At 33.9% G+C, this 27,567-nt stretch overlaps 1 pseudogene; it reads right to left on the bottom strand.

Annotated features, from left to right (window-relative positions):
- Positions 1-15,379: 15,379 nt before the first annotated feature.
- On the bottom strand, positions 15,380-19,905 carry LOC131049430 (probable pectate lyase 5; annotated as a pseudogene).
- Positions 19,906-27,567: the final 7,662 nt, after the last annotated feature.

The following is a 27,567-nucleotide window of genomic DNA, read 5'->3' as shown; positions in this document are numbered from 1 at the left end:
AAGTGTAATGACCTATTTTAAGATATTATCTATCAAATTAGTCATGAAACACAAGATATAAGGTTACATTATATTTCGGTCCCCCTCACAAATAAAAAAACTTTATTGAATCTAGGAAAAATCTATCATATCTCTCAAAATTTATATTAGAGTTATTATATCATCTATTATATAACACTGCCAAAGTGTCACTACTAGGGCCCCTCCATGAGCACTTGAAATGTGAAAAAAGTAGAGGTGCCACTTCAATTCCTGAAAAACTTATATCAAATACCAAGTAAAACTACCACTCAACATCACACCTTTCTCACATTGATCTACATTATATCATTGTATCTGCATAGGCACAAAAATTTATATCATGCACTTATACCAATATAAGGAGAAAGGTGAATACATTATTTTATTTGATGAACAACAAAACACTTATAAAGGCATAAATAGATGATGACATTTAATAATTATATAATCACATGTAACACATAAGTATATGATAACTAAATAATGTAATACAATAACTTGCACTAACATCTTCATTAGTTGATTATGTGTTCTCATTGAGTTGTGATGTAGATGCATAGGTCATGCTACTAAGGATGATAAGTAATGTAGAAGCGGGAGAAATTTTATGTTCCTTTTTCTCCAAGAAAGTGAAAGTTATGAAATAACCCTTTAAGTTATAAGTAAGGTAGAAAAAATAGAGGATATTGTGATCCTTTGGTTAAAATGGATATTAAAAAAGAATATTTATATAAATTCTTTAAAATGTGAGGAATAATTATCTATTAAATAATTATATAAAATTAAAAGGAAACTCTTGTGAAAGGTTGTGATGGTTTAGAAAACACCCTTTAAAAGGTTATATAAAGCACTAATGTAAGAATGAAAATAGGGCATCAAGATCACTCAATAAATAATTAGGTGGTTTGGTAGGCTATGGGCATGGGAGAAGGGGCACATATAGTTTATGAAACTTAAGGTAAAAAGTACACCCAATATTATCTTTGCTAGGGATAATGCTTGAGAATCATATGTCATATTTATTTGGGCCAAGGCCATTTAATTATTCCTAGGGTGAGAATGACCACTCCAAGTGCATTTTTTCAAATAAGTTTTGTAGACCATGAATATTAAAGATATTGAAAAAATTATTTTGATGCATTTAGGAGCTAGATCTATAGACCAAACCTCTACGAGAATAGTGTGAAGCAATACAAGGAGTTATTTCACTAGTCAATGTAATAATTGTACAGTTGTGAATGAGATATAAAACTATACAAATAACCTTGTATATAAAGCAAAAATGAATGCAAGAGAAGAGACCATATTAACCTAACAAACATGGAAGTGGTGACTGAAAAAAAAAACATAAATGCAAGAGATGTAATTTTATAATTGAAAATGTAATATAAAATATGAGATGCATTATGAGTTCTCGAAACAACACCATAATAGGTACCCATGTACAACTACAATGCAATGAAATACAATCTCTCACAACTGGAGAAATGGAGAAAAACCTCATGGGAAAAAAATCCCCTACAAAAGAGATAAATATGAAAGGAAGGAACACTCCTCAACACACCCAAGGCCAAATTCCTTCACCCCTAAAATCAATCATAACTAAAGGTATTGAGGAGATGCAAAATGTGTAGTGAAGATGTCTACAACTTGTTGCTTGATAGGAAATTACACCAATTAAAGAAAACCATCCTGAATGAGCTATCAAATGAAGTTCATGTGGATCTCAATATGCTTATTAAATTGATGGTCTACTAGGCTACAAGAAATATATATGGCACTTTGATTATCACACCAAAGAGTAGTGGGATTATTAGTAGGAAAGCCAAACTTAGTCATCAATTGTTGAAGCCAAAGAACCTCTTGACTAACCAGGACTACTTCTCAATAATCAACCTCAGTTGATGATAATGCAATAGAAGTTTGCTTCTTGCACTTGACAAAGAAACTAGACCAAAACCAAGACAAAAGATAAAGCCAAAAGTGGACTTCCAATCATCAACATCACTAGCCTAATCTAATTGAGTGAAGCCCACAATCTCAATAGCCCCTGATGTGTAGTGAATACCAAACTATGTAGCTCCATGAATGTACCACAAGATATAATTGGCTACCTTCCAATGACTCATGAGGATATTGATATAATCATGAGACAAGACCAATTGTAAAGGAAATATTAGGATGACTATGTGTCAAGTACAAAAGGCTACAAACCCATTTTTGGTACAAGGTACCATCAACTAATGGAGTAGTGAAACTAGTAGAAACAAAACATCTAATTAAAAAGGAGTAGGGGTTGGGTTACAATTATCTATCATAAATATATGAAGAAAATTAAAAGAATACTTCTATTAAAATATATAAATACAAACAAAAGATTGATGAACCTAAATACCAAGAAAGAGATACAACAAACCAAGATCTATCATATCAAAATGCTTCATCAAATCTCATTGAGTATCCTCAATCATGGTAGGATAAATCCCTAGATATGAATAAAATTAAGAGCATACTTCTACTAAAAGATATAAATAAATAAAAAAGATTGATGAATCTAAAGACCAAGGAAGTAATGGAACAAACCAAGATCTGTCATATCAAAATGTTCCATCAAATCTCATTGAGTATTTTCAATCATGGTAGGAGAAATATCTATGAGAATAATATCATCCATATGGAGAACAATAATGAGAAGATCTCCCCATACCTCTAAATGTAAATTGTAGGATTAGAGTGACATCTAGTAAATTGAGAAGAAAGAAAAAACTATCCATCTTCTCATATGAATCTCTAGCAGCTTATTTGAGACCATACAATGAACGTCAAATCCTACAAACTAGTAGGGGGTCTTACACAAAGCCTAGTAGTTGCTCCATATATATGTCCTTCTAAAGATCACCCTGCAAGAAATAAATCTTCACATTCATCTGATACACTAACCAAACCTAAGATGTAGCCATAGAAATTACAAGATGAATGGAATCCATCTTGGCTACATGAGAAAAGGTCTCAAAATAGTCAATATCATCAACCTAAGAGAAGCACTTATCCACTAGATGATCCTTATACGTACAATAGAACCATGAATTGAAAACTTGGTATGATACACTCACTTTCACTAAACCAACTTTATGCTCTTAGAAAGAGAAACAATATCCCAAGTATGATTATACATCAAAGAATAATACTCCTCAAATATAACACTATCCCACTCTGGAATACCTAAAGTATTTGAAAACTTCTAAGGTTTAGTAGAAACTCCATGGCTCAAAGACTAATACCTAAAGTCTAAAAATGAGTGCATTGAGTAGCTGTGAGATCATCTACAAGAGAACCAGAATCCCCAAGAAGTGTGTGAGCCCATAAAGGTTGATTGGGTGCAGTTGGAGGAAAAGATGCAATAATTTCAACAACTAGATCAATAGCATCATTAGAAAGATCATTATCGGGAGAATCATCATTATCATCTTGTCAAAGAAAAACATTCTCTGAGGAAGGGTTAGAATCCTTCAAATTGAAAGACTCATCAACATAAAAATCACAACTAATATGTACCTCTCAAGTGATAGGATCAGACAACCAATAACCCTTCACATCCTCACAATAGCTAACAAATATGAGTTACTAACTTTTATTGTCCATTTCTTTGCACCTACCATCTAGAATGAATATCCATGTATCACTACCAAATAATTTGAAAAAGAAAACCTTGGGCTTGATATATGAGACCAAGTTTCCTTAAAAACTTAATATCATACACTATCTTATGATGCATATGGTTTTGAATATAGTTGCACATATGATAGCCTCTGCCCAAAATGTTAGAGTCATGGACCTAGATTGAATCATACAATTGGTCATCTCCTATAAGTTTCTATTCTTTTGCTCTGCCACACCATTGCGTTGAGGAGCATATGGTATTTTGTGTTGATGAAGAATACCTCTAGCATGATAAAAGACCCAAAATGCCTGATTGATGTATTCCCCTCATTATTTATGTGAATATGATTGACTATCCTTAATGCTTCTCTATAAATGTAAGGAAGCTCATAAAATGTCAAAAAAACTTGAATCCTTATACTTTAAAAAGTACACCCATGTGTGCCTAGAAAAGTCATCAATAAATTTGAGCACATACTTGGCCCCTAAAAATGAAGGAGTGGGGAATGACATGACTTCACTATGTACCAAATCAAGAGGAGTTGAAACTCATGTGGTCGAACCCTTGGGAACTAGATCCCTATGATGTTTTCCAAGAACAAATCCCTAAAAAAGTTTAATCTAAACAAGACATTTGAGGGAGAACAATCACAAAATTCTATGTACTCACCTAGTGAATATATTTATAATATAAGTGCCCAAACTATTTGTGCCAAGAAAGGGGTTAAGTTTGACAATTACCTTTTAGCTAAGAAATTTACAAGAAACAATGGCAGAGGAAGAAAATTGGAATGTGCAGCAGGTGGGAAAGTACAGTGAGGGTGGAAGTGGCAGAGGAAGCATAGGGAATGTCTTGGGGGAAGAGCATGTGGATGAAAAAGATGATGGGGGTGGCAGTGAGTCCTGGGATGGCGGTACTCTACACTTTGCAATGTGTCACAATGATGCTTCGTCTGGGAGTATCAATAGCTCATGTGTTTCTTAGGGTCCCAATGTTTCTTCCAGTTGTATGGACTCTTCTTCTGTAGTTGACTGTAATAAGAAATGGTCAACTTTGTTTGGTTCTTGTCCAAAAGGTAAGTCAATTTCTCTTGTTTCTCATAGTGTAGATCCTATTTTTGGTTTGTGTTCCATTTCCATTTTGGACTATATTGTGGACAAAAACTTGGCCAATATGGTATCTATCTTGGTTGGTAAATTTGTGGGGCCGAAGCCTAATAGAGAAACTATTCATGTCTAGGTTGCTCAAAAATAGAAAGGAAAGGGCCGAATAGAAGTTATTGCGATGGGAAATGGTTATGTTTTTTTTCCCTTTAACCTATGATGAGGATTTAAAATCTGTCTTAGCAGGAGGTCCTTGGATGTTGGGTAAATCCTCTTTGGCCCTCAAGAAGTGAGAACTCGGTTTCAATCCAAAGGACTAGCAATGCAATGAAGCCCCCATTTGGGTTCGCTTGTCAGGTTTTCCTTTGGAATATTGGGATGAGGAAATCTTTTGTGAGTTGGCTGCTTATTTTGGTGAGTTTCTATCTCTGGACCTAATGATGGCAACCAAATGAAGACTGGTATATGCTCGCATTTCTATGAATATTTAACAATTGGTAGACCTTCCCTAGGAAATCACTTTCAACTTGAAGCTTGGGAAATGGGTTCAAAAAGTGGAATATGAATTAGTTCCTTTTGCTTGCTTCCATTGTAAGAAGGTTGTTCATTGGGCCAAGGACTTCCCTATCAAGCTACAAAATAAAAAATATTGGAGGAAAAAATCCTTTGATTCAACTCCTTAAGTGGATACGCCCCCTGCACTTGAGATGTTGAGTTCACAGCCTCAATCGACGATCGCTCATGGTATTCAAAGCCAAGAATGTCATATTTCACAAGGAGAAATGATGGTTAAAGATTTGAAGGTTGTTCCTTCTAAGGTCCCTCCCCCAGAATGTCATGTCCTAGAGGAGATTTCCTACCCTTTGGAGGAGAATAACATGACTATGGCATCCCCTGCTCCCATTATATCTACAAAGAAAAGTTTGAATTTGATTGTGGACATGGGGTCATCTCAAGAAAAGATGGGTCAGTTGAATTCTTCCTCTTCTAAAGCTTCACACCCAAATTCCCCTTTGGATATTGGCCCAGTGGCTGAGGATCCTAATCCTTTTATTGAAGCTAGATCCAAGAATTGGCATTGTATCTCTCCCCCTTCAAATGCTAGGGTCGCATTGGGGTTTGTAGGTGTTAAGACCAGGAATAGATATAGAGTAGATTGTGGCTCAAGAACCAATAGGGGTAGGAAGACCCCCAAACCTCTTCAGTATAGATAAACAAAGTAAGGCAGATATTGTTGATGGATCGCAGAGGACTCTTAAGGACATGGGGATTGGCTCCCCTAATCATTCTAAATGAAGATTGTTTCGTGGAATATAAGGGGGCTGAACTGCCCCCATAAGCATGATCTCCAATCAAAATTCATTTGAGATTATAGACCGGGCATGTGAACCTTATTCAAGAAACAAAAAATGCTTTCTAAAAAAAATTTAAAGATGAAACTTGTTGTCTTGAAGGATTGCAGTATTCATTGTGTTGATGTGGATGGTGCATCTGGAGGAATTGCTACTTTTTATAATCCAAGGGTTATTCAAGGGTCAACAGTTGTTTCCAATCCGAATCATATTGCTACTAGGATCACTAACCTTCTGGATGAGTCATCGTGTATCATCTCCAATATCTATGCTCCTAATAGTAGGAATGCCAGGAAGATTCTTTGGAACTCTTTGGTTAGCTCAAGACAAATTTTGTGTAATTAAAAATGGATTTTGATGGGTGACTTTAATTGCCCTATTTCAAATCTGGAAGAAAAAGGTGGGGTTCTGATTTTTGAAGACAATGAGCAAGACCTTTTAGATCTTATTAATGCTTTGGGGTTGTAGGATTTGAAGCTAAGTGTATCTAAGTTCACATGGTCCAATAGGTGTAGTGGGTCAAATCTTATTCAAGTTATACTTGACAGGGGTCTCATTTCACCTGATTGGCTAATGAAATTCTCTTGTAATTTATCCTCATTGTCTAGAATTGGATTTGATCACTTCCCAATTGTGTTCAATATCTCTTCTCTTAGTAGGAGAAAGGATTTTTTGTTTATATTTGAAAAAATATGGACCCACAATCCTGATTTTGTTGATAGGATTGCGGAAAGGTGGGATATTGAGGTCCATGGAACTGCTACGTATAGAGTGGCCAAGAAATTGTCTAATGTTAAAGATAATATCCAGAAATGGAATAAGTCCTCATTTGGCAACATATTCTAGCTGAAAGATTCTTTGAAAATGGAGCTTGATGATATTGAACTTCAAATTTAATCCCAAGGGTATTTTCCTAATATTATGGACAAATAAGTGGAGCTCCTTTCCAAATCGCATAATATCATTTCTAAAGAGGAGTTTGGAAACAAAGATCCAAAGCCATTTGGCAGAAAAATGGTGATAAAAATACTATTTTTTTTCACATGACAACTCTTAACCATAGAGCTACAAATAGAATAAAGAGGATTTGTGTTAATAACCATTGAATTGACAAAGAAGAGGAGATGAGATCTGAAGTTGTTTGATGCTTTTATGATCTTTTGTCTATTGATGGTCCTCTTGACTTGGCGGCTCAGGAAGAGATCCTTAAAGAAATCCAAGTCTATATCTACCAAGATATGAATTGTGAGTTTTCTAGAATCCCCTCTATTGATGAGGTTAGGAAAATGTTTTTTTCCTTTGAGGGGAATAAAGTTTCAGGTCTTGATGGGTTTCCTATGTTTTTCTTCTATGTTTTTTGGTCTATTATGGGGGAAGATGTTGTGAATGCTGCTCAAGAATTATTTGGGTCATAGTCCCTTCTTAAAGAGCTAAATGCTACTTATTCCTAATAAAATTGCTGCTTGTTGTTTTCAGGAATTCAGGCCTATGAGTTTGAGCAATTCTATTTATAAGATCTTTTCTAAAATTTTGGTTCTTAGACAAAAAAAGTTTCTTTCCCTTTTCATCTCAAAGCAACATAATGGTTTTGTTTTGGGGTGACAAATTTTGGATTCCATTATTTCGGTTCATGAGAATATCCATTCCCTTTCAGTGAATAAAAAACCATGTTTTTTTCTTAAATTGGACCTACTAAAGGCATATGACAGGGTGGATTAGAGTTTTCTAATTAGGGTGCTTTGTGCATTTGGTTTTGGTGGTCGTGTGATTCAACTGATTAATCAATGCATCTCTACTCCTAAATTTTTGTTGATGAGATCTCCTTCTGGTTTATTTTCAGCCTCCAAAGGTCTCAGAAAGGGGGATCCCATCTCACCATTTTTGTTCATCATTATGGGAAAATCTCTCAACAAGATCATTCATAGGGAAGTCTTGACTGGTAGGCTTAAAGGTCTTTGACCTTCTTCAGAATCTCAAATATGTTCTCACCAACAGTTTGTGGATGATACTTTGCTAATGGGGGAAAGCTTCATCTCGAAGGCTAAATCGTTGAAGCGACTTCTTTTTCTTTATGAAAAAGGCTCTAGTCAGAGGATTAATCTCCCCAAAATTTCTAGTTTCTTTGTTGAATACCCCTAATCACAAATAGATTAAGATTTCTAAGACGTTGGGTTGTAAGATGGCCTCCTTCCCATATACTTATTTGGGGCTCCCTCTCTACTCAAGTCCTACTCTGGATGTTTTTTGGTCTAATCTGATTGATCGTTTCTAGAACAAACTTGTGGGCTAGAAGGGTTCTTTAGTGAGCCAAGCTGGTAAGATACAATTGATTAAAGCCTCTTTGCAGAATCTCTTGATTTATGCCACAAGTCTTTTTAAAATCCCTACCAAGTTTGTTGACCGAATGGAGAAAATCTAGAAGAATTTCTTATGGATAGATATTGAATCTAAAAATGGGATTAAGTCTACCTTCTGAAGAAACTTGGCAGTCTTGCCATCAGATATATATGTGATTGTAATGTGTCTTTGTTGGACAAAAAATTGTGGAGAGCACTTAAGGATTCTAATGAATGGACTTCAATTATCCACAAGAAGTACCTTCATCATGCCCTCTCTCCTCAAGATATTCTTGAAGGTCTTTGCCTGCCCCAGAATTCATCTAGCCTCTGGTCGAACATTCTCAATACAAGATCCCTAATCTCTAAAGGATCGATGTGTTCCCTTAGCAATGGTCAAAATATTTGATTTTGGGAAGATTGGTGGGTTGGAGACTATCCTTTAAAAGATTGTAGTTGGGCAGCCCTTGTGATGGAGAAGTGTAAAGATCAAATTAGCCACTGGGTTGCTGATTATATTTGGAATGGTAGATGGATTGACTTCTCTAGTTTTGATCTATTGCTCCTCCCTCTACATAAATGGCTCTTGAATATTCACATTTCTTTCTTTCTTGTTGAGGATACTCTAGTTTGGATGGGCTCTTCCTCTATAGGATTCTCTATCTCATAGGCCTTTTCTTTTCTCTTTAGATCCTTTGCGCTGGCCCCTTTCTGGTCTTGTCTCTAGAATAAATTCTTAATCCCTAAATTTAACATTTTCTTTTGGCTTTTTATGCAGAATAAAGTTCTCTCCTTTGATAATTTGTGCAGAAGAGGGATGTCTTTGCCTAACTAATGCTTTCTTTGTAAGGAAGTAGTTGAAGATGTTGCTCACTTGTTACTTCATTGCTCCTTTGTCCAGGAGATTTGGGCTCACTTGTTTGAACTCTAGGGTGTTAGTTGGTGTTTCCCCTTCATCTTGATGGATTGTTGATCTCAAAGGTCCTGCCCCTCGGATAACCAATCTCTTATGGTTTTATGGAATTTTATGCTTCCTCATATTGCCTTGAGCATTTGGACGAAAAAGAATTATCGTATCTTTAGAGACAAAGATTCTCTAGCTGTAGTGGTTGCTCAACGTCTTCAAACATCTATTAAGGAGAATTTAATCACTTCTTGCCCTTTCCGTAAGCTTGATCATGCCATTCATTCCTCCAAATTGGACTGCGACATTATCAATAGATGGCATATTGATTGGGATATTTCAAGACCTACTATTAAAACAAAGCACATCAGACCCAACATTTCTTGGATTGCTCCTCCGAGAGGATGGATCAAAATTAATATTGACAGGGCGGCCAAAGGAAATCCTAGGTCGGTAGGTTTTGGGGGAGTTGCTCATGATAACAATGGTAGGCTTGTCTTGGTAGTGGCACTCCCATTAGGCACCTAGACAAACCATTATGCTAAGGAAAATGCAACCTACATTGGGCTTAAAATGGCTATCTGTGGTGAATTCAAGAAACTCTGGTTGGAAAGTGATTTTCTAAATATAATCAACTGTTTGATTAAAAAGACTACCCCCAACTGGATGATTAATTATTTAATGCAGGAATGTTTTGATATGATTGCCAAATTTGAGGCAATTCAAATTTTGCACGTTTTGAGAGAGGGGAATAGGCCTTCAGACCACGTCGGAAATCTCAGTGTAGCTAGAGATGATGAAAAGTGGTGGTGGGAAGGTAAATCCTTTCTACTTCTTTTGTGTGAACTGGTGACGGAGGATCCAGAAAATCTCTCTTTGATTGAGCATTAATTATGGTAACTTTTCACATGTGTAAAGTTGTTCATAGAAAACTATGATGGCAACCTTCCAGGTTTTTCCTATGGGTCTAGTTTGTTTTCATCTATCTTAAGGTTGATTTTAGTGTTACCGATAAAAGTTACAGAGGCATCAATCTTATGGGGGGAGACAAGAACAAATTGGAGTTGTCTTCATGCGAGCTTTGGAAGAAAAATGAAGAGGTCTGGAGGGAAGTAGTGGATGGAGGTATGGAACCATTTGTCAGAAAACTCCATGGTCGGGACCACCAACTCGTGGATTTATTTGTTAGAAATTGGAATAATAGGGTTCTAAGCCTGTATGAGGCAGAGTTCAGGATTGATGAACCCTTCATTGCAGATATTACTAGGCTTAGCATGGAGGGTAGAAAATTCTACAAGGAGAGGAAAAAATCAGAAGAAGCCCTCTCGATCAATTTTCTACAACAAAAAGAGTGAAAGAAGTAGAGTCAAGAAGAACCTGGATGGAGGCTACAATCGAAATGACCTTCTAAAGCTCTGGGAAGAAATGGCAGAGTTTATTACGAGGTACATAACACTCGATGGCCGCTATGCTTGTATCTTTTCCTATCATTTTACTATTCTGAACCACTTTAGGCATGATAAAAGAATTTCAATCCCGTTTTATTTGTTGTATTCTCTTGAGAATTTCATTCAATAGTTTTTTGAGAATGAGGAAAACTCGATTCTGCATGAGGGGTTAATCCTTCTGGTTATAGAGTTTGCTAAGGCCCATGAGGTTAAACCCTCCCCTTCTCTGAGAAACCCTAAATCCTTAGCTAGCTAGGAGGTACATGATGTTTTAGATACCAAGTTTGGTGAGGTGGAAGGAAAAACTTCTATGTACTGGAATGACATCCATGTTTCGGATGATTCAGAATATAATCCCTCAAAGGATGAGGGTCCCCTGTAGAAGCCCACACCTGGCATAAATAGTAGCAAGAAAAATCCACCTAGATGGGTAGTGAAAAAGTTGAAATCCCCTGTGTCTCATCCCCAATATTTGGGCCCGCAAAATCCTAAAAAGAAGAAGACTAGAAAAAAGGTGGAGATTCAAGGAAAAGGGGAAAAAGAAATTAAACTTGATATTCCCCTTAATGTTGACCCCAATGAGATTAAATGTGATGAAATGGATGTTGACAAGATCATGGGCAATTCGTTTACTAATTAGGAGAAATGTTTTCGATGGGTTTTTGGTGAAATTAATTTCTTGAAACAAGGGATCAAGGATATTGTGGACCCTTTCATTGAGAACCCGACACCTAATAAAATTGATAAACTCCTGAAGTTGTCCCAAAAAATTATGGAAGATATTAAGGTCATGAAGATAGAACATGAAGCTAGGATTGACAAGTTGGAGGATGAAATCCAGGTATTAAATGGAAAACTTAAGGAATTGGTGGAGGTTAGTAAGGAGGCAATGTATAACAGTGTCGAAGGCCTTAAAAGAGTCAATGAGGAAATTGCCTTTCAAAAAGCTCAAATGACAAGATCCAAACTATCCTTAGACATGAACCTGGAAAAGAAAATCTAGGATATGTAGGCATCTACGAGGCCCTCTACTAGAACCAGGAGAAAAAACAAGAAAGAGGCAGTTCAAGGTTCATCATGGAAAAACTCCAGGAGATCAATAACAGTGGGATCCAGAAGAATGCTGAGCTTTTGAAAGCTCTTACTTAGTTGTTTTTGGCTAGTGTTTCTTGTTTTCATTGTTTTTTTTGTTGTTTGACTTGTTGGGGTGAGTCCCCTTTTTTTTGTTGTTGTTTAGTAGATGGTTAGTTTCTGGTTAACTCTATTTATTTTTTGGATGGATTTGGGTTTCGAGTCCCTATAAAACCTGTTTATCTTAATCAAAAACTATTTGTTCCAAATTTTGCTCATAGAACTTGTAGGAGTAATAATGTATGATCCTTTTAAAGACTTAAATCCATCAAAGCTATACAAATGAACTACATGATCAATTATTCCTACAGCAATGACCTTTTTAGGATCCTGCATCTCTTGAATAGTTACATTAGTACCTGAGAGAACTCACTGGGGCTTCACTGGCTAGGCAATATTATATCATGTGCATTCATATTGGGGGTTTAGTATCCCAAAAATTGACAACAATATATTGCCTATCTGGTGAAAATAGGGGGTTTGTAATTTGGGTTATGAAAAAATACAATATTTGGTGAAAATAGGGGGGTTTTAATTTGGGCTCTATATTGGGAGAGGGTGCAAAAAAAGCAGTTTAGAGCAATATTTTTTAAAAATAAGGGGAATCTTTAGTATGCCATGAATGCTTGTGCTATAACCTAGGTTCACTAAGTGAATCCCCCATGAGAGAACTCAACAATCCTTCCATCACCATGATTACAAATTTGATAGACAAAAAGCATATTTTGAGAAATATCAAGAACAAGAAGAACATCATTGATTCTACCATCCTACATATAAACTAAGATTGTCCCTAAAATTGGAATCTAATAAGAGTTCCCAACAACAATATGTGAATTAGGAGTATTAAAAAGAGAATCAAGAAGATCCACAGTATGAGTCATGTTATGTGACCCTCCATAATCAAGAGTCTAACTAAAAATTATATAGGATAAAACCATAGTTGAGAAGGATTTTCCTCTACCCAAGGAAGAAGACTTAGGCATGGTAAGATTATGTTTCCTTGTAGCTTCCTCCAATGTTGTTTGCCTTGCAAAACAATGTGCATCACTATGCCTAGATTTTCCACTAAAGGAACAATTTTTATTTTTCTTCTTAGACTTGAATATGACTCTCCTGAGTTAGAAGTATGAGGAGGAGGAGGATTGGCCTTTTGATAATTCCTCGCCTTAGGCTTGGAGGGAGGCTCACCACCTAAAGATGGATTTTTCTTGTTCTTCTTCTTATTCTTACCTTTCCCCTTGGAAGATTGAGTCATCAAATCATGAATCATAGGAAGATCATCTAAATAAATCCACTAGGCTTGCTCCCTAGTCAATCAATCAAATAAATACTCAAAAGAAGGCATCTAATGGTCTTCTCCCATATCATCCATAGTAGAATACAAGGTAGAGGCAAACACTTGGAAAGAAACTCTAAGCTTAGAAAGGATCAACAAAATACACTTCTTATCTTCTTTGGCATGACCACATCCTTTAAACTATGATAAAATCAACTTGAACTGTGTATGGAAATCTTGAATAGTAGGAAATACATCGAGAAAGAGAGAAGTGAGGTTGGCAAATGATTCCCTTTTGGACTATTTAATTATATTATATTATTGTGTAATATTCCATGTGACTTTTCCACATGATTCTTTCCTTCTCATATTTTAGAGAGCATTATTTAAATTTTTCTCTTTTGGAGAGGATTTTTTCCTATGGTTTTTCTCTTTTTCTTGATTTTCATTAGATCCACTTTTACATAGGTACGTCATTATGTCTTGTATCTAGTACCTATATTTGCATGTTTGATATTTTTTCCATAAGTTACACCTAAGGGGGATGTTTGTGTGAACAAGGTTATTTACCTAACTAGTTTCACTTCTAGGACATGTCCATACCTTATCATTAAAGTTTACTTAGGGCACATTTAGGTTATTTGCACTTTAAGTTTCATATCATGAGACTAAGACACTTTTCATTATCTTATGGTACCTAATGTCTTGTGTTGGCATGTATAACCAAGGGCTTCATACACATTATTTATATTAGGTTTTTACTCTCTAATAGAATTATAATTTATTCTTGTCATATTGATCTTTTGAGTTCTTTGTTCTTTCTATTTGCCTTCTATATTTTGAAATAAACAAATGAAATTGAAACAAATAAGATAATAAATAGATGCAAAGTCGGATGTCCTCTTTGATGAAAGCTTAATGTAAGGAACTATCATTCACATTCACATTTTTATGTATGCATTCACATTATTCTTAGTGCATGTGAATCACCTATATATTGTTCTATAATTTATCTAAATGTTTGAAGCTTGTTGTCTATCCAAGTAATTTAAAATAGAACCAACTTGACAGAAAAAGAAACTTGATAATGTGACAGCAACCATTATTGGCCATAAATGTATTTTATGAGATAGAATCCAATCATTATTAGAGATTGATTTCATAGATATGGATCAAGTTTACAAATGTGAACTATACCCAAAACAATGAGATCAACTCGAAATAGAGTATAAAGAAATATTCTAATATGGATCCACACACATGATTAATATCTAGGGTATCTCTAGATGCCCATGTGTAAAGATATTATTATCTTCATCAATTCACATGCATTCCTTAACCACAAAGTTAAACAAATTCTCTCTTCATTAATATCAATTTATAACATAATTACACTTTCTATTTTATTCTACTTAATATTACTGATTAGACTTCAACAACACATTTTAATCTAAAGTCGTCTGATTAATTTATTTTTAAAAATCAATTAATTCACCTGCATTAACCACTAAAGAAAGCCTTATTTTTCCTTTTCCAAGCTTTGGGGCTCATTGTATGTTTTTCTTAATGATGTCTATTGGCTTTTAGTTTTAATGTTATTGCTCATGATGGATGTTATTTCATAAATAATAATGATATTAGTTAAGGCATATCCCACTTCATATTCAAAATGGCTATCTAGTTGATAGGATGACTATTTTACTAGTGTTAAAAGTATTTGACTATTAAACAAAAGAGTCGTTGTGTCGATTGGATAGACACCGTCTATCTATTAATAAAAATATTAAATGAGGAGTCAAAATCCAAAGATCAATATAAGTAACGGTGAAGGGAAATATATTTGGAGATGTCGTGTGCAATTATAGTTTATATTTTCAAAATATATTGTTGTGTTGGTTTTATGGAATAGATCTCTATTATAACTTATTATTGAGTGGCAAGCAAGATAATAAACACCATTTTGATATGATCTCCACTACGCTTGTACTTTAATAGAAAGAAGACATATATATTCCAATATAATAGAAGACCGTAGTCTCAACAAACATAACTAAAATAACTAATAATTATAACCTTTAGTTATATATGATCATGCTGTCGGAGAAAGACAGATTCATCATTCAGCACGCTCATGCTCGCCAAGCACAGAATCGAGGGAATCCTAACAGTTTGTCTATAATGCAAGTATTTCGATCTAACAGCGGGAACCTTTTCTGCAGGTGAGAACACCTGAAGTTGCAGTGATAGAGCCCACAATAGAGGAAGGCCTTGCCGCCATACTCGAAGCTTTGGTATAGCTTGAGGATGCTCCAGCTCCTCATGCTCTGAAGAACGTCCCGTTTAACATCAGATCTCCCTCCGATCTCCAAATCCAGTTCCTCCACGTACTTTCTGGTGCATCTTCATGCTTTGTCACCTGCACGTCATCCATACCATAATTATTCTACATCCATTATATACTAAAGATATAAGACACATGATTTGTATGGGTCTTTTACGTCCTTGTGGGAGTCGGAGGCAAGGAATCTATTGCCTTGGCTGTTAATAGTGGGGTTCGCACTCCCACCGATTGCGTACATTTCCCAGTGGGTGTAATCATTGTTCACCACATGGAAGTATCCATGTCGGCATCTGCATCACAACATTAAACTTTTTTAAGGTTTATATAGCAAACAGAGGGATAAACGTTAGCTTTTGAGTAAGTAATACAGAGTTTTTTTTAATACCTAGGCATACGCTGAACAAGCCCTTCTCCAAAGTGGTTGAATGCAACTGTTACTTGCATTTTAACGTCTTGGGTATAGTCATCGCTGTGTCCCAGGAGCATCACCTTCAAAACACAAATAAATATTTAACTCGAGCAATAGCTTTTTTATTCATAACTTAATAGTTACCAACATCATTTCATAATTTGTCTGATAATAGGCTTTGAGTACCCTACTCTAAGATCGTGTCGTTGAAAAACAACATTCAATTTTAAAGAAAAATCAATTTATTACAGAGCAAATAAGCTGTTGAGCACCTTGTCATGGTGAGTGAAAAAACTGTTTGAAATAGTGATAGCAGTGGACCCTCTGGTGGCGTCGATCAGTCCATCTGTACAGCTTGACAATGAACAGTGGTCTACCCAAATTGCGCTTGATCCATGGATGGTAATCCCATCTCCATCACTTCTGGTTCTGTACCCATAATGGGTGGGTGAGCTCCTCACATTTGTATTTCCCGCAGGTTTACAGTCATGGATATGAATCCCATGAATGATGATGTTGTTCACATACTGTATTGTAATGCAAGCTCCATTTGCTATATGAACGTTGGCTCCTCTACCATCAATAGTCTTATAACTATTCATAATGAGCTCCTCCTTGAGCTGAATAACCATATCTCTTTGGAAAATAATCCAGAGAGGCTCGGTTTGAATAACAGCGTGGCGCAGAGTGCCGGGTCGAGGATTGACGGGGTCATCGTCATTGGGATCTGTAACTATATAAAATCTGCCATTCTGACCTCCAATGGCGTCTTTGCCAAATCCGATGGCACAGTCAGCCAGCCTCTTTCTGTTATTAACTCAGTTGGGATCACAACGCCAACAGTCGTCAACGGGGTTTCCTGTTCCGCAGGACATATAACTCAGCTGCCTTCTTGAAGTATTCAGACTCCTGCACAATACCTCTTGAAATTCTTTAATACTAGAACTACGAAGTTACATTAATTGAGCTGACTAACTTACGAAATCTTTTGCCAGTGCATTTTTCTTACATTGAATCTATCTCTAAAACAATTTATATAAACTTTCCAAGGGAATAACAATTGAATCTATCTCTATAACAACATATATAGACTATCCAAGGGAATGATAATATGGGCAAAAGAAATTTGGTCTACAACAGCTGATGGGCAAAAGAAATTTGGTCTACAGCAGCTGCGTATCAAGGACAGTTACAAGAATGATATTATAGAGAACACGATAAAGAAAGAAAAAAGCAACAGCACAAGAATAAGTAGAAGCATGTTTAACAAACCTTGCAATTTACCATCAGCCCACATTAGAACTAAGCCTTATTTTTCACACCATACTCCACGTTGTGATAAGATATTGGACTTCGTTTCTATCCTAAGTTCTTAAATGCTCTAAAATGTTTTAGGTACAAAGCCAGCATGCTTACCTTTCTACCATCTGAGCTACAAGCTCTGGCTTCTCAACATGATATTCAACCGCATTTTCTGCCTTCGTCATATTTACAGAAGTTCCAAATGACTTCGACATTACTAACTGGAAGACGAAGAAGAATATAGCAAGTAAATGAAGCAACGACTGTAAGGCTCCATTGCTGGCCATTTTGGATGAGGAAAGACCTGCAATGGTTATACGACGTGTTATGGCTCTAGCCCGCCTTATATAGAAATTCAGCCCTGGTAAAACCTGTACAAGACAACGAACTGTGAGCCCCACTGGTTGACAATATGGTTATATGCACGTTATTACATTGCTAATATTACGGTGGTAATCGACATGAATGGCATCTAGGATTATAGTATAGTGGTTGACCTTACCTATACTTAAAATTAATACCATAAATAATAGCCGATATTTGACTCGCCAAACGTGAAGTGATATAAAAATATCAATTCCTTTCCCATGAAAATTTAAGAGGTCAATCTCTAAACCATTACATTCCATTATAAAACATTCTGAAAAATTTCTTAGCTTGTTAGGCAAAAGTATTGCTGAAATAACATGAAAAAGGCTATATGAGCAACCATTTTTCAACTAATCTCTTTATAAAAAATATAGTATACAAAGTTTCAAGGATGTCTTGAGTGGACAGGGCATCTCTATTCTTGTCTACTTTCAATGGTGAGCTTATGTTTCGTGGTTCTGCACATGACCCGCATTTAGCAGACATATTCACAGATTGATATCTTAACTTCTGAGTGTTCGAAATTTCAACAAAAGTTTGAAAATGGCGCAGATTATTCCCTCCTCCTGAAAGAAGATTAGTTATTATCTCCGTTATTGAAGGAAGTTGGGTCGATTAATTTAGTCACTTAAAATCAGTTTTTGTTACGAACAGTCGGTTTCACATTATAACTGGGAAAATTTGACGCCCTAGGTGTTGGAGGTGGATGGAGCAGAATACAATAATTTACCAAATGCATACACACACAGAAAATTAACAATTGCATAAACAGAAAATAATATTTACACAGACAATTATGTGCTGCAGCACCAAATCATATTTTATTGATTGCCTTATATAAAACTCATTTTTCAAATGTTTTTAATAGAAGAATATAGAAAATTCTAGAAAGAACGAACTTAAGGAGATCTGGAAAAATCCTGCATGAAACGATTAGTTTTGCATGACCGATGAAAAGCAAACTCGGTGGTTGCATGGTGATGGTGACAGACTAAAGTTTATCGGTGCGACTGAGGCTGAAGGTGGCTAACTAACTGACTTTGCATATTAATCATTTTCATGCATACGCTACTGCATGGTCGGTGCATGATCTTTCTTGCATGGAGAGAAATTACCGATACTTCCAACACACTTCTTTAATTTCGATCACAAATGTTACTGCATGTACAATTCCCTGACTGCTCTTCTTGTGTCTCATTCCTTTTACTTGTCTCTAACGAAGTCTGCTGACTTCTTAAAATAGCTTCAAACCAACTTTAGATCTGTTGATCTTCATATCCAATTCTTAATAATAGTACCATACATTTCGCTTCTCCCACTGCTGCAGCAGTCTCTCAATATTCTGATTTTCAAATCTTCAAAACACCCATCTTGGTTTTTCTCCAACTTCACATTTTGTAGAAGCCTTGCTAGACATTCCTTTCTTTTGACTTGAAACATCGATTATGCCTTTAGAAAACTTTGCTTGATTTCTATCAACATATGAATATTTAAACTTGAACAACTTCTTGATCATACCTGTAAGAGTTTGCCAACTTGTCCCAGAGCTCCATCCACAATCTCATTTCATGCATTCATACTTTGACTCTTTCTTCCAATATGTCTTCTCACAATGATTTCTCAATCCACAAATATTGCATGGATGTAGATACCAAAATCTATCCTCTGTATGTCCTTTCCTGTTATAATACGAACACTACACACTCTTCATTCTTTCTATTGATTTATTTGAACCCGAAACTCCTGTATCATTACACACTCTTCATTCTTTCTATTGATTTACTTGAACCCGAAACACCTGTATCATTATTTTCTTTACCTACAACATACCTGAGACCTTCATATTTGGGCCTCATTATTGGTTCAATTGGATCCTTCATTCCTTGTTCATTCTTTCCCAATCCTTTACCTTTATAGCCCATTCTTTTCATAATTTTCAAACCAACATTCATTTGAATGCCAGTACATTTAATAACCTTATCATTTTCTTTTTCATATTCTTTATCACAAACTTCTTCAGCAAAAACACACTTATCATATGACAAACACAAATCTTCACATACTAATTTATTTGACTTCAAACTTTCATTTTCTTCTTTCAACTTTGATAGCTCATTTTTCACTAAACTTCTTTCCTCTTTCAATTTTGAAATTTCATTCATTTGTAAACTATTTGTTTCTTCTAGCCTTTCCAGCTTTTCTTCCAAATCATCAAACAATTTCATTCTTTGTTCCAGTTCTTCATTCATTTTCTTAATCACATCAAACAACTTTATCTTTTCTTCTAACTCTTTATTTTTCTAATCAACTTCCTTACTTTTCTTGAAAATTTCACTTTCTTTCTTCACTTTCATTAATTCTCCATTTAAAAAATCTACCTTAGAAATTAGACTTATATTTTCCTTCAACACTCTTTGCCTAATTTTCCTAGTGAAATTCACAATTTTTTTTTTTAAATCCTTAATGCCCTAGCCAATACCAAAACAGTAGTTACACTTCAATGAAATCTCTCCCTTTTATTCCAAACCCTAATAATAACAATTAATCAATTACCTCCAGTACCAAACTCTTATAGAATGTGGCGTCTTTCTTCAAAGACAGTGAAACTGGGGTCTTCAAACCCTCTGGTCTGATTTGCTACGATCTCCAAATGATCTCTTTCTCAATCTGGCTTTGCACAAATCCTTGATTTTTCTTAGCAACGATCTATCTTTCTTGAGTTTGGCAAATTCAACAATCTTCTTAAACATGCGTTCTCACATAGCCTCCTTATCTTATAGCCTCCTTCACAGCTACGGGTGTGTTCTTATGGAAATCTCACAATTTAACAGTGACTTTTTCCTTAATGTTTCCCTTGTTGATCTTATTCTGCAAACATTTTCAATTCACTTAGCAACAAATTTCTTGGAGTCTGTTTGACGTCAATGAATCTAGCAATTCTATTTCAGACTAGTATTACGGCATCCTCTTCAACAAATTGCTCTGGCTCTAATACCACTTGTTGGAGGTAGATGGAGCAGAATACAGTAATTTACCAAATGCATACACACACAGACAAAATTAACAATTGCATAAACAGAAATTATAGGTGCGACTAAGGCTGAAGGTGGCTAACTGACTGACTTTGCATATTAATCCTTTTCATGCATACGCTACTGCATGGTCGGTAATTACTGATACTTGCAACACTGGGGACTTGAAATCCTTATCAATGTTTCCAATTTGTTAGTTCGTTTGGACAAACTTCTAGTGCTGAATAGAAGACTAGAGAGGTGTGGCTATGTTTATAAATGTGAAAGAGAGACGACATAACATACCTACAACTTTTTCATCTGGCCATACATGACTTTCCACCATCAAAAGAAAACCTTTTAAATTTCTCATGGAATTGCCCATAAAATCTAGAATCCTACATCCATGTTCTTCCTAAATTTTCCTACCAATACCAAAGATATTTGAGGAGTCATTTTGCATTCACCTGCTTCCGTTAATGATATTTGTCACGAAATTTTAAGTTTCTTTCATGATAAAACTAGATTTAACAATATTTAAATTCAAAATTATGAAAAAAATTAGTCATGGAGTCCATTAAAAAACAAATATATTTTTTTTAGAGTATAAAAAAATAAAATAAGATCAAATTTAGTGAATGTAATAAATAATATGATTTATTTAATTTAGAATTGTGATATATCATGAAATAAATTAAATTATTTGTTCATTCATTAAAAATATAATTTTATATGTTGAGATAATATATTGGTGTTAAGATGGAATGGCTTAATATTTTTCATGTTCATGGGGTGATCAGATTAACGCACCACCAAAAGATTGAGGATGTTGGATTGCTCCATCAAAAGATTGAAGTAAACTCAATTTCAATGGTGCCTCAAGATGGAATCTTTGACACTCTAAAGCTAGATACATAAAAAGAAATCATGAAGAAATGGTGGTTGAAGCAACAACAAAGGGGATAATAGATGAAACAAATAATGAAGAAAAGGCTCAAGCATTGCTATCAAGAAGGTTGCATCTCTGAAATATTCAAGAAGCACATCATTTTTTGTAATATTATTCTTGTTGTTTGGACCATATTCATATGCTTTGATTTTGTATCTCCCTTATCTATTGGACTAATTTCTTTGATGTAGACCACCACCTATCTAATTAAATTCATATGTTGTGGTAGACTTCTCCATAGACTACAATTGATACTCATAATTTTATTAACTTTTTTATTATTCTTAATTCCTATGTGCACATAAGATAAGAGTGTACACATTTAATTTTATCACTTATACATCTTGGTTGTCTATAAAACTTCAAATACCATCATAGGGGATTGATCTAAAAAAAAGCTCTAAAATAGTGTGTAACAATTTTTCATAAATTGTATTTGTAGGTATTTTGATAGCACTCGATCGCATCTAGAGGTTTGCATGTTCTTTCATGTTCACTTTTTATATTTATTTTTTATTTAATATAATGTGCATATTATCATTTAGTAAATTTATTTATCAATTTCATTATTTAGTAGATTACCAGTGTGTTATCATGTCTAACGAAACAAATTGACTAAACTACTTCAGCTAAGTAACATATATTTTAGAAGTTATCTACCATTCAAAGACATACAAATGGGAATGTAAATGTGTTGGGATCTTACAAAATGAGATTTGGCATTTGCTTCTAGTTTCGTCTTCGCATTCTATTTTGTACATTCTTTAATTTATTTCTTTGAGTTTTATTTCTAATTTTAAATAAATAAGATTTTATGAATTTTTTATATGTCCACATAAAATGGATTCTCTTTATTTTTAAATTTAAATTAATTTTATAATTATCAATATTATTTGCTTTTACATTAAATAGTCACAAAATGTTTCTTTAAAAAACAATCTTAATCCTAGGATAAGTAAAGTTGGAATTATTTAGTTAGAAAGAAAATAAATTTTAGCTAAACTAAATTCTTGTTATTGCATTTTTGTGAATCCATTTGAATTTAGTTTAGCTAAAAATATAAATTTAAATAATAATAATAATAATCTACAAGAATATCTAAATATGTTACTTTGAAAATCAAAGTAGTAGATAGAGGAATTCTAAAGTGAGAGAATGATACAATGAAAATATATATTAGAAGGAAATAAGGGTGAATGTTTTCACCCTAAATTTTTTTCCTAATCTAGAGGAGGAAAAATAGGAAGGTTGATTCAAGATTATCATATTCAAAGAAAAAACACTCTCAAAAGGGTTATTTCAAAAAATAACATGACGAATAATATGTCACAATTAAGAGGGTAAATCTAGGTTATGCAAAGAGAAAATGGCACAAAAAATTGAGCTCACGAGGAGAAGTTATAAAGGATTTTGTATATTAGGTGCTTCAGAAATTTTTTTAAAAAAATTAATATTAAAAAAAAAAAATTGCTATTCATTTTAGTTGTTAATATATAGAAATTATGAGCACTCAAAGAGCCAAAATGTGATGTAGATGAGTCTTCTACTACCTTCAACTAGATGATCTTCAAAAGTGAGTGGAGTAATGATTCATCATATGAGAGGTGAGAAAAGGTTTTAATTTAGTATATATTTTATCATTTTTTATGTCTAGCAATGTGGCTCACACCACACATAGGAATCCTATGTAGGAATTAGCATCTAACTATCATACTATAATCTAAATATTAAACTATCCCATAAGGGTTTACTAGCATCTAGGGGTCACAATTATCATTACTGACCAACAATTTTTTTTTGAAATATAAAGAAATTTGGTATGATATGAGACTAATATGAAGCTTTTTAATGATTGTATCACCCATCAACCATGAAAGAGAACACCAAAGGGGGATGGTCTCTCATTACTATAGAGCTACCTTGGAGATCTATCCCATTAGGAGGTAACACTACTACATTGGGTGGGTATATATTACGTATGCAATTTCCCAATATGTGGTTTTGTGATCACATGTCTACTACACTAATAGAGAGATAAGATCTACACTCCTCCATCTATTATCCTCTATAGACATATGAGAGTGACACTTGAGGATACATACCAAATTCTTAGACAACCTATTAGCGTCATCATGTGTTAATTTCCAAGCAACAACTAGCATCGTATGTGCATGTAGGGAAGATGTACAATATAAATTGGACTCTAACCAAGGACACCTTGGGGCATATCTATATGAGGTTGTTAGATTATAAATTTATGCATGTCCCAATAATGAAAGAATTCATGTTAGTCACTATAAACACCATGCATTACACAAGATGGATAGGATATGCACAATCATGGTGACTTCTTCCATAGCATTCAAACAATGGAGGAAATTATGATTATCTCTACATGGGGATGAATCATGCTTTCCCACCCATACCATTAGGTATGCTACTACAAGTACCATGAGGGTATAGTCTTACGACTTTCCCTCTTCTTTAGGTATGGGACTTTAAGAACATTACCTACATGAAATTAGTTTCATATCCATCGATGACCATGTGGGATACACCTTAGTCTCATGAATGTCCATGATTATGTATAATTATGCACATCTTTAGAAAATCGATACTCTTGCGTTCTAAATTTTATCAAATATTAGTATCTTTAGAAAAGTGATATTAGTTTCTTCTTAATATATATTGGAAAATTATTAGCAAACTATTAGATGCTAATATTTTAGTATCAAGGTAAATATTGAGTAGTAAATGCCATGTCATTTTGTGTATATGGGTATATAAGATTTCTCTTAAACCCTTGCATCTCAAACTTTATTATTACTTAAGTATATATGACAAGAGACATATTCATAATAATGATGGTAAGTGCAAATGCCCAAATCTACTTGACTCATAAATTATGAAATTTAATCTCTTCTTTTATGATCTTTATGTTTAAATTAGTTCATTGTTTTTTTCTTTCGAAAAGTATAGGTATGCATAAGAAAATTGTTATGCATTCAATACTTCATTTCTTAATTTATTTACAATATTATTTTAATCAAGGAGCACACAGATTTGTAGTTGAGCATACTTTATTTAAGTCCCTAGTCTTAATATCTTTTTATCCGTTCTTAATATGAAGATTTCTTCTTTGTTTCATTCTCTTACACATGGAAAAACCAAGAGGTTGAAAAGTGAGGAAGAGAGAGTTCTCGAAAGAGTGTGTACTTACTTTTGAAAGTATGGGGCATATATAGGAACATATCCGCTCTTAATTAATTATTTATTTGTTTTTTTATTTATTTAATGACAAAATGATATTCCTCTAAAGATGTGATTTTCACATTTATCACCTAGGTTAATATGGTAAAGAAATTTATCTATTTATTTATTTAATATTTTTATCTCCTCTTTAAATTATTTCAATTTAGAACGTTGGTAAGTACAAACCTTACAATTGTTAGATAGAATCAAAATTAAGTATATATGTTAGTTTCCACAAATATCAATAATATTCTTAATAACACTATGATATCATTTCCATTAGTACAGTCTTAGATCTACATGTTTCCTATCATTGACAAGGGCACGAGTATCTTTCATAATAGATCATTTTCAAGTTAGAATATTGCCTTGGATTACATACCAATGTAAAATGACTTCTTCTAAAACAAACATGGCAGTTTACATAGCATTATCCTTTAGCACACAATGGTAATTTCAACCAAAATATGTGGAACAATTATCAACTACTATTCATAATATATTATATAAAATTTATTAGCATTTCTTAAAAGGGTAAAATAAATAATATTTATATTTCTCTTAACACAAAATGTATACTTTAAATAGCTTTCTCATAGCACAAAATGTAAATATTACACATTTCACTCTTTTATTACACAATATGCCAATGAGTAAAAACAAAATATAATACATTCTCTCCTCCCATCCATTATGGCATCATGAGGCCTCAAGAACCCTAACCATACACCCAAGAAATAAAATAAATTGTCCACCATTATGATTATTGGTGAGGACTTACTTTCCATATCACATTCACTCATATTACAACAATATTCCTAGCATTCTCTCTACACAAAATTCTTTGAGGAACAATACATGAACAAGAAATCTATGCAAAACTAAGTATAATAATGAAGGAATGAATTATATATCTACAAACTCTATCTTGACCTCCATCTCCATATGCAAGATCTCCCTTTTCTTAACTTCTCACTATCCCATCTACATCCACAAGAAAAATTTCAACAAAAGGGAGAAGTGGGTAATGGTCTTATCTTCCATCTGTACTAGACATATAGAAGGATCTTAACCCTACACACTTTCTCCAAAATCCATCTCGTCACAATTAAAAAAAGTGGAATTTGAAGGGTCTTGTCAAGCCTGAAGGACAAAATCACATGTGCTAGAGGTCCCAACCCCAATGTATTGACCCTAAGGACTTATTTTTGCACTCGAACCCATAGAATTGACCAAAAAAGACTTTTTTTGGACCCATACAAAGATCCATATGAGCTTTGACCCAACCCAAGGGTTTCCAAACCTTAGGCCCTCTTTCACCACATGGCTTAAAATTATATACCTTATTTTTTCCTTGTCTTTTATGAACCATCATACAATATAAGAAATGTTTATGATTATAATCTTGAAATAAACTTAATTATTATTTATACCTTGTTATCCTTTTTATAACATATTGTATTCCATTTTTGTTGGGAGAAACTATCTTGAGAGTTAGGGAGACACTACAATGCATGCACCCTATGGCCTACCAACCCAAATTTTAAGTGTCTACACTAGGCTCTTTGTACACAAATGCACCCTTGTAACAAAGTAGCCTTGTGTATCTTTCATATGCATATAATCCATGAATATTTTACATTTTCATACTATTATCAAATGTTACTTGACAAGTGTATTTTTTTGGGTAGCTGTTATAATTATTTCAACTTTCTTTTGTTCTTTGTTTACATTAGGATTTGAGATGCCCCATTTATGCCCCTTTCTCTAAGGAAATTGTTTGAACCATGTTAAGCAATATCTAGGTTGATAAAAATAGGTCATTATTAGAATCTTGTTATTTTTTTAATTTAAGTCTTCGGGTTAGTTCTTTGAACTATACAACTGCAAGACCCCTTGAGTTTCAAAAATTTGAGGTGAATCCAATTGTCAAAGAGTCGCTTTCAAACATAACAAAATTTTGGCTAATTTAGTTGCCACTAACTCAAGTATTTGTTCTTTGTAAACATGCTATTGCAAAAATGAGGCCTCATGTCCCCATTAGTTAATTTTTTGCATCACTACCCATTAATAAGAACAAGCATATCCAAACTTAGAATGATGGCCATCCCTACATTTGAATTCCTTGACCATTCTATTCTCTTTATAAAATTTAAATTCAAATAAATATAAGAAAATTATAGTTTCATTACAATACTTTTACCCCAATTTCATTCTTCTAAAAATATCTAACAAAAGTTTCCAGATTAATTTAATCCTCCTTTTGCACAAAATTCATATTCATGCCAACAAGAAAATTAATAAATAAAATTATGTTTTTGGTATTTTATTATTATTAGTAGTATATTACTATTCTCAAATGCCAAAATTTTATCTTTAGCATCACAAATAGTTTTCGTTAACTAGTAATTGTTAACCATAAAGCTTTATTTTTATAATTCCTTTTAACACCTTATTAACAATTTTTTATTCAAAATCTTTAAGGGTTAAGTCTTACAACAATTGCATTTTATATCTTTTTTCTTCACTTCAGCCTAAGATTTATGTTGGTTCTCTTACTCTCTTCCTCATGTATGATAGCATATCTAGATATTCCCAGGGAAAATTAATCATGGAGCAATATACTTAAAATTATTGGTAATTCAAAATTATTTTCAATTTCAAATTTTGACCAACTTGAAAAGAAATTACAAACTTAA

The sequence above is a fragment of the Cryptomeria japonica genome, chromosome 3 (assembly GCF_030272615.1).
Source record: "Cryptomeria japonica chromosome 3, Sugi_1.0, whole genome shotgun sequence".
Classification (NCBI taxonomy): Eukaryota; Viridiplantae; Streptophyta; class Pinopsida; order Cupressales; family Cupressaceae; genus Cryptomeria; species Cryptomeria japonica.
The sequence above is the reverse complement of the archived record's forward strand: the minus strand, read 5'-3'. Positions and strand labels throughout refer to the sequence as shown.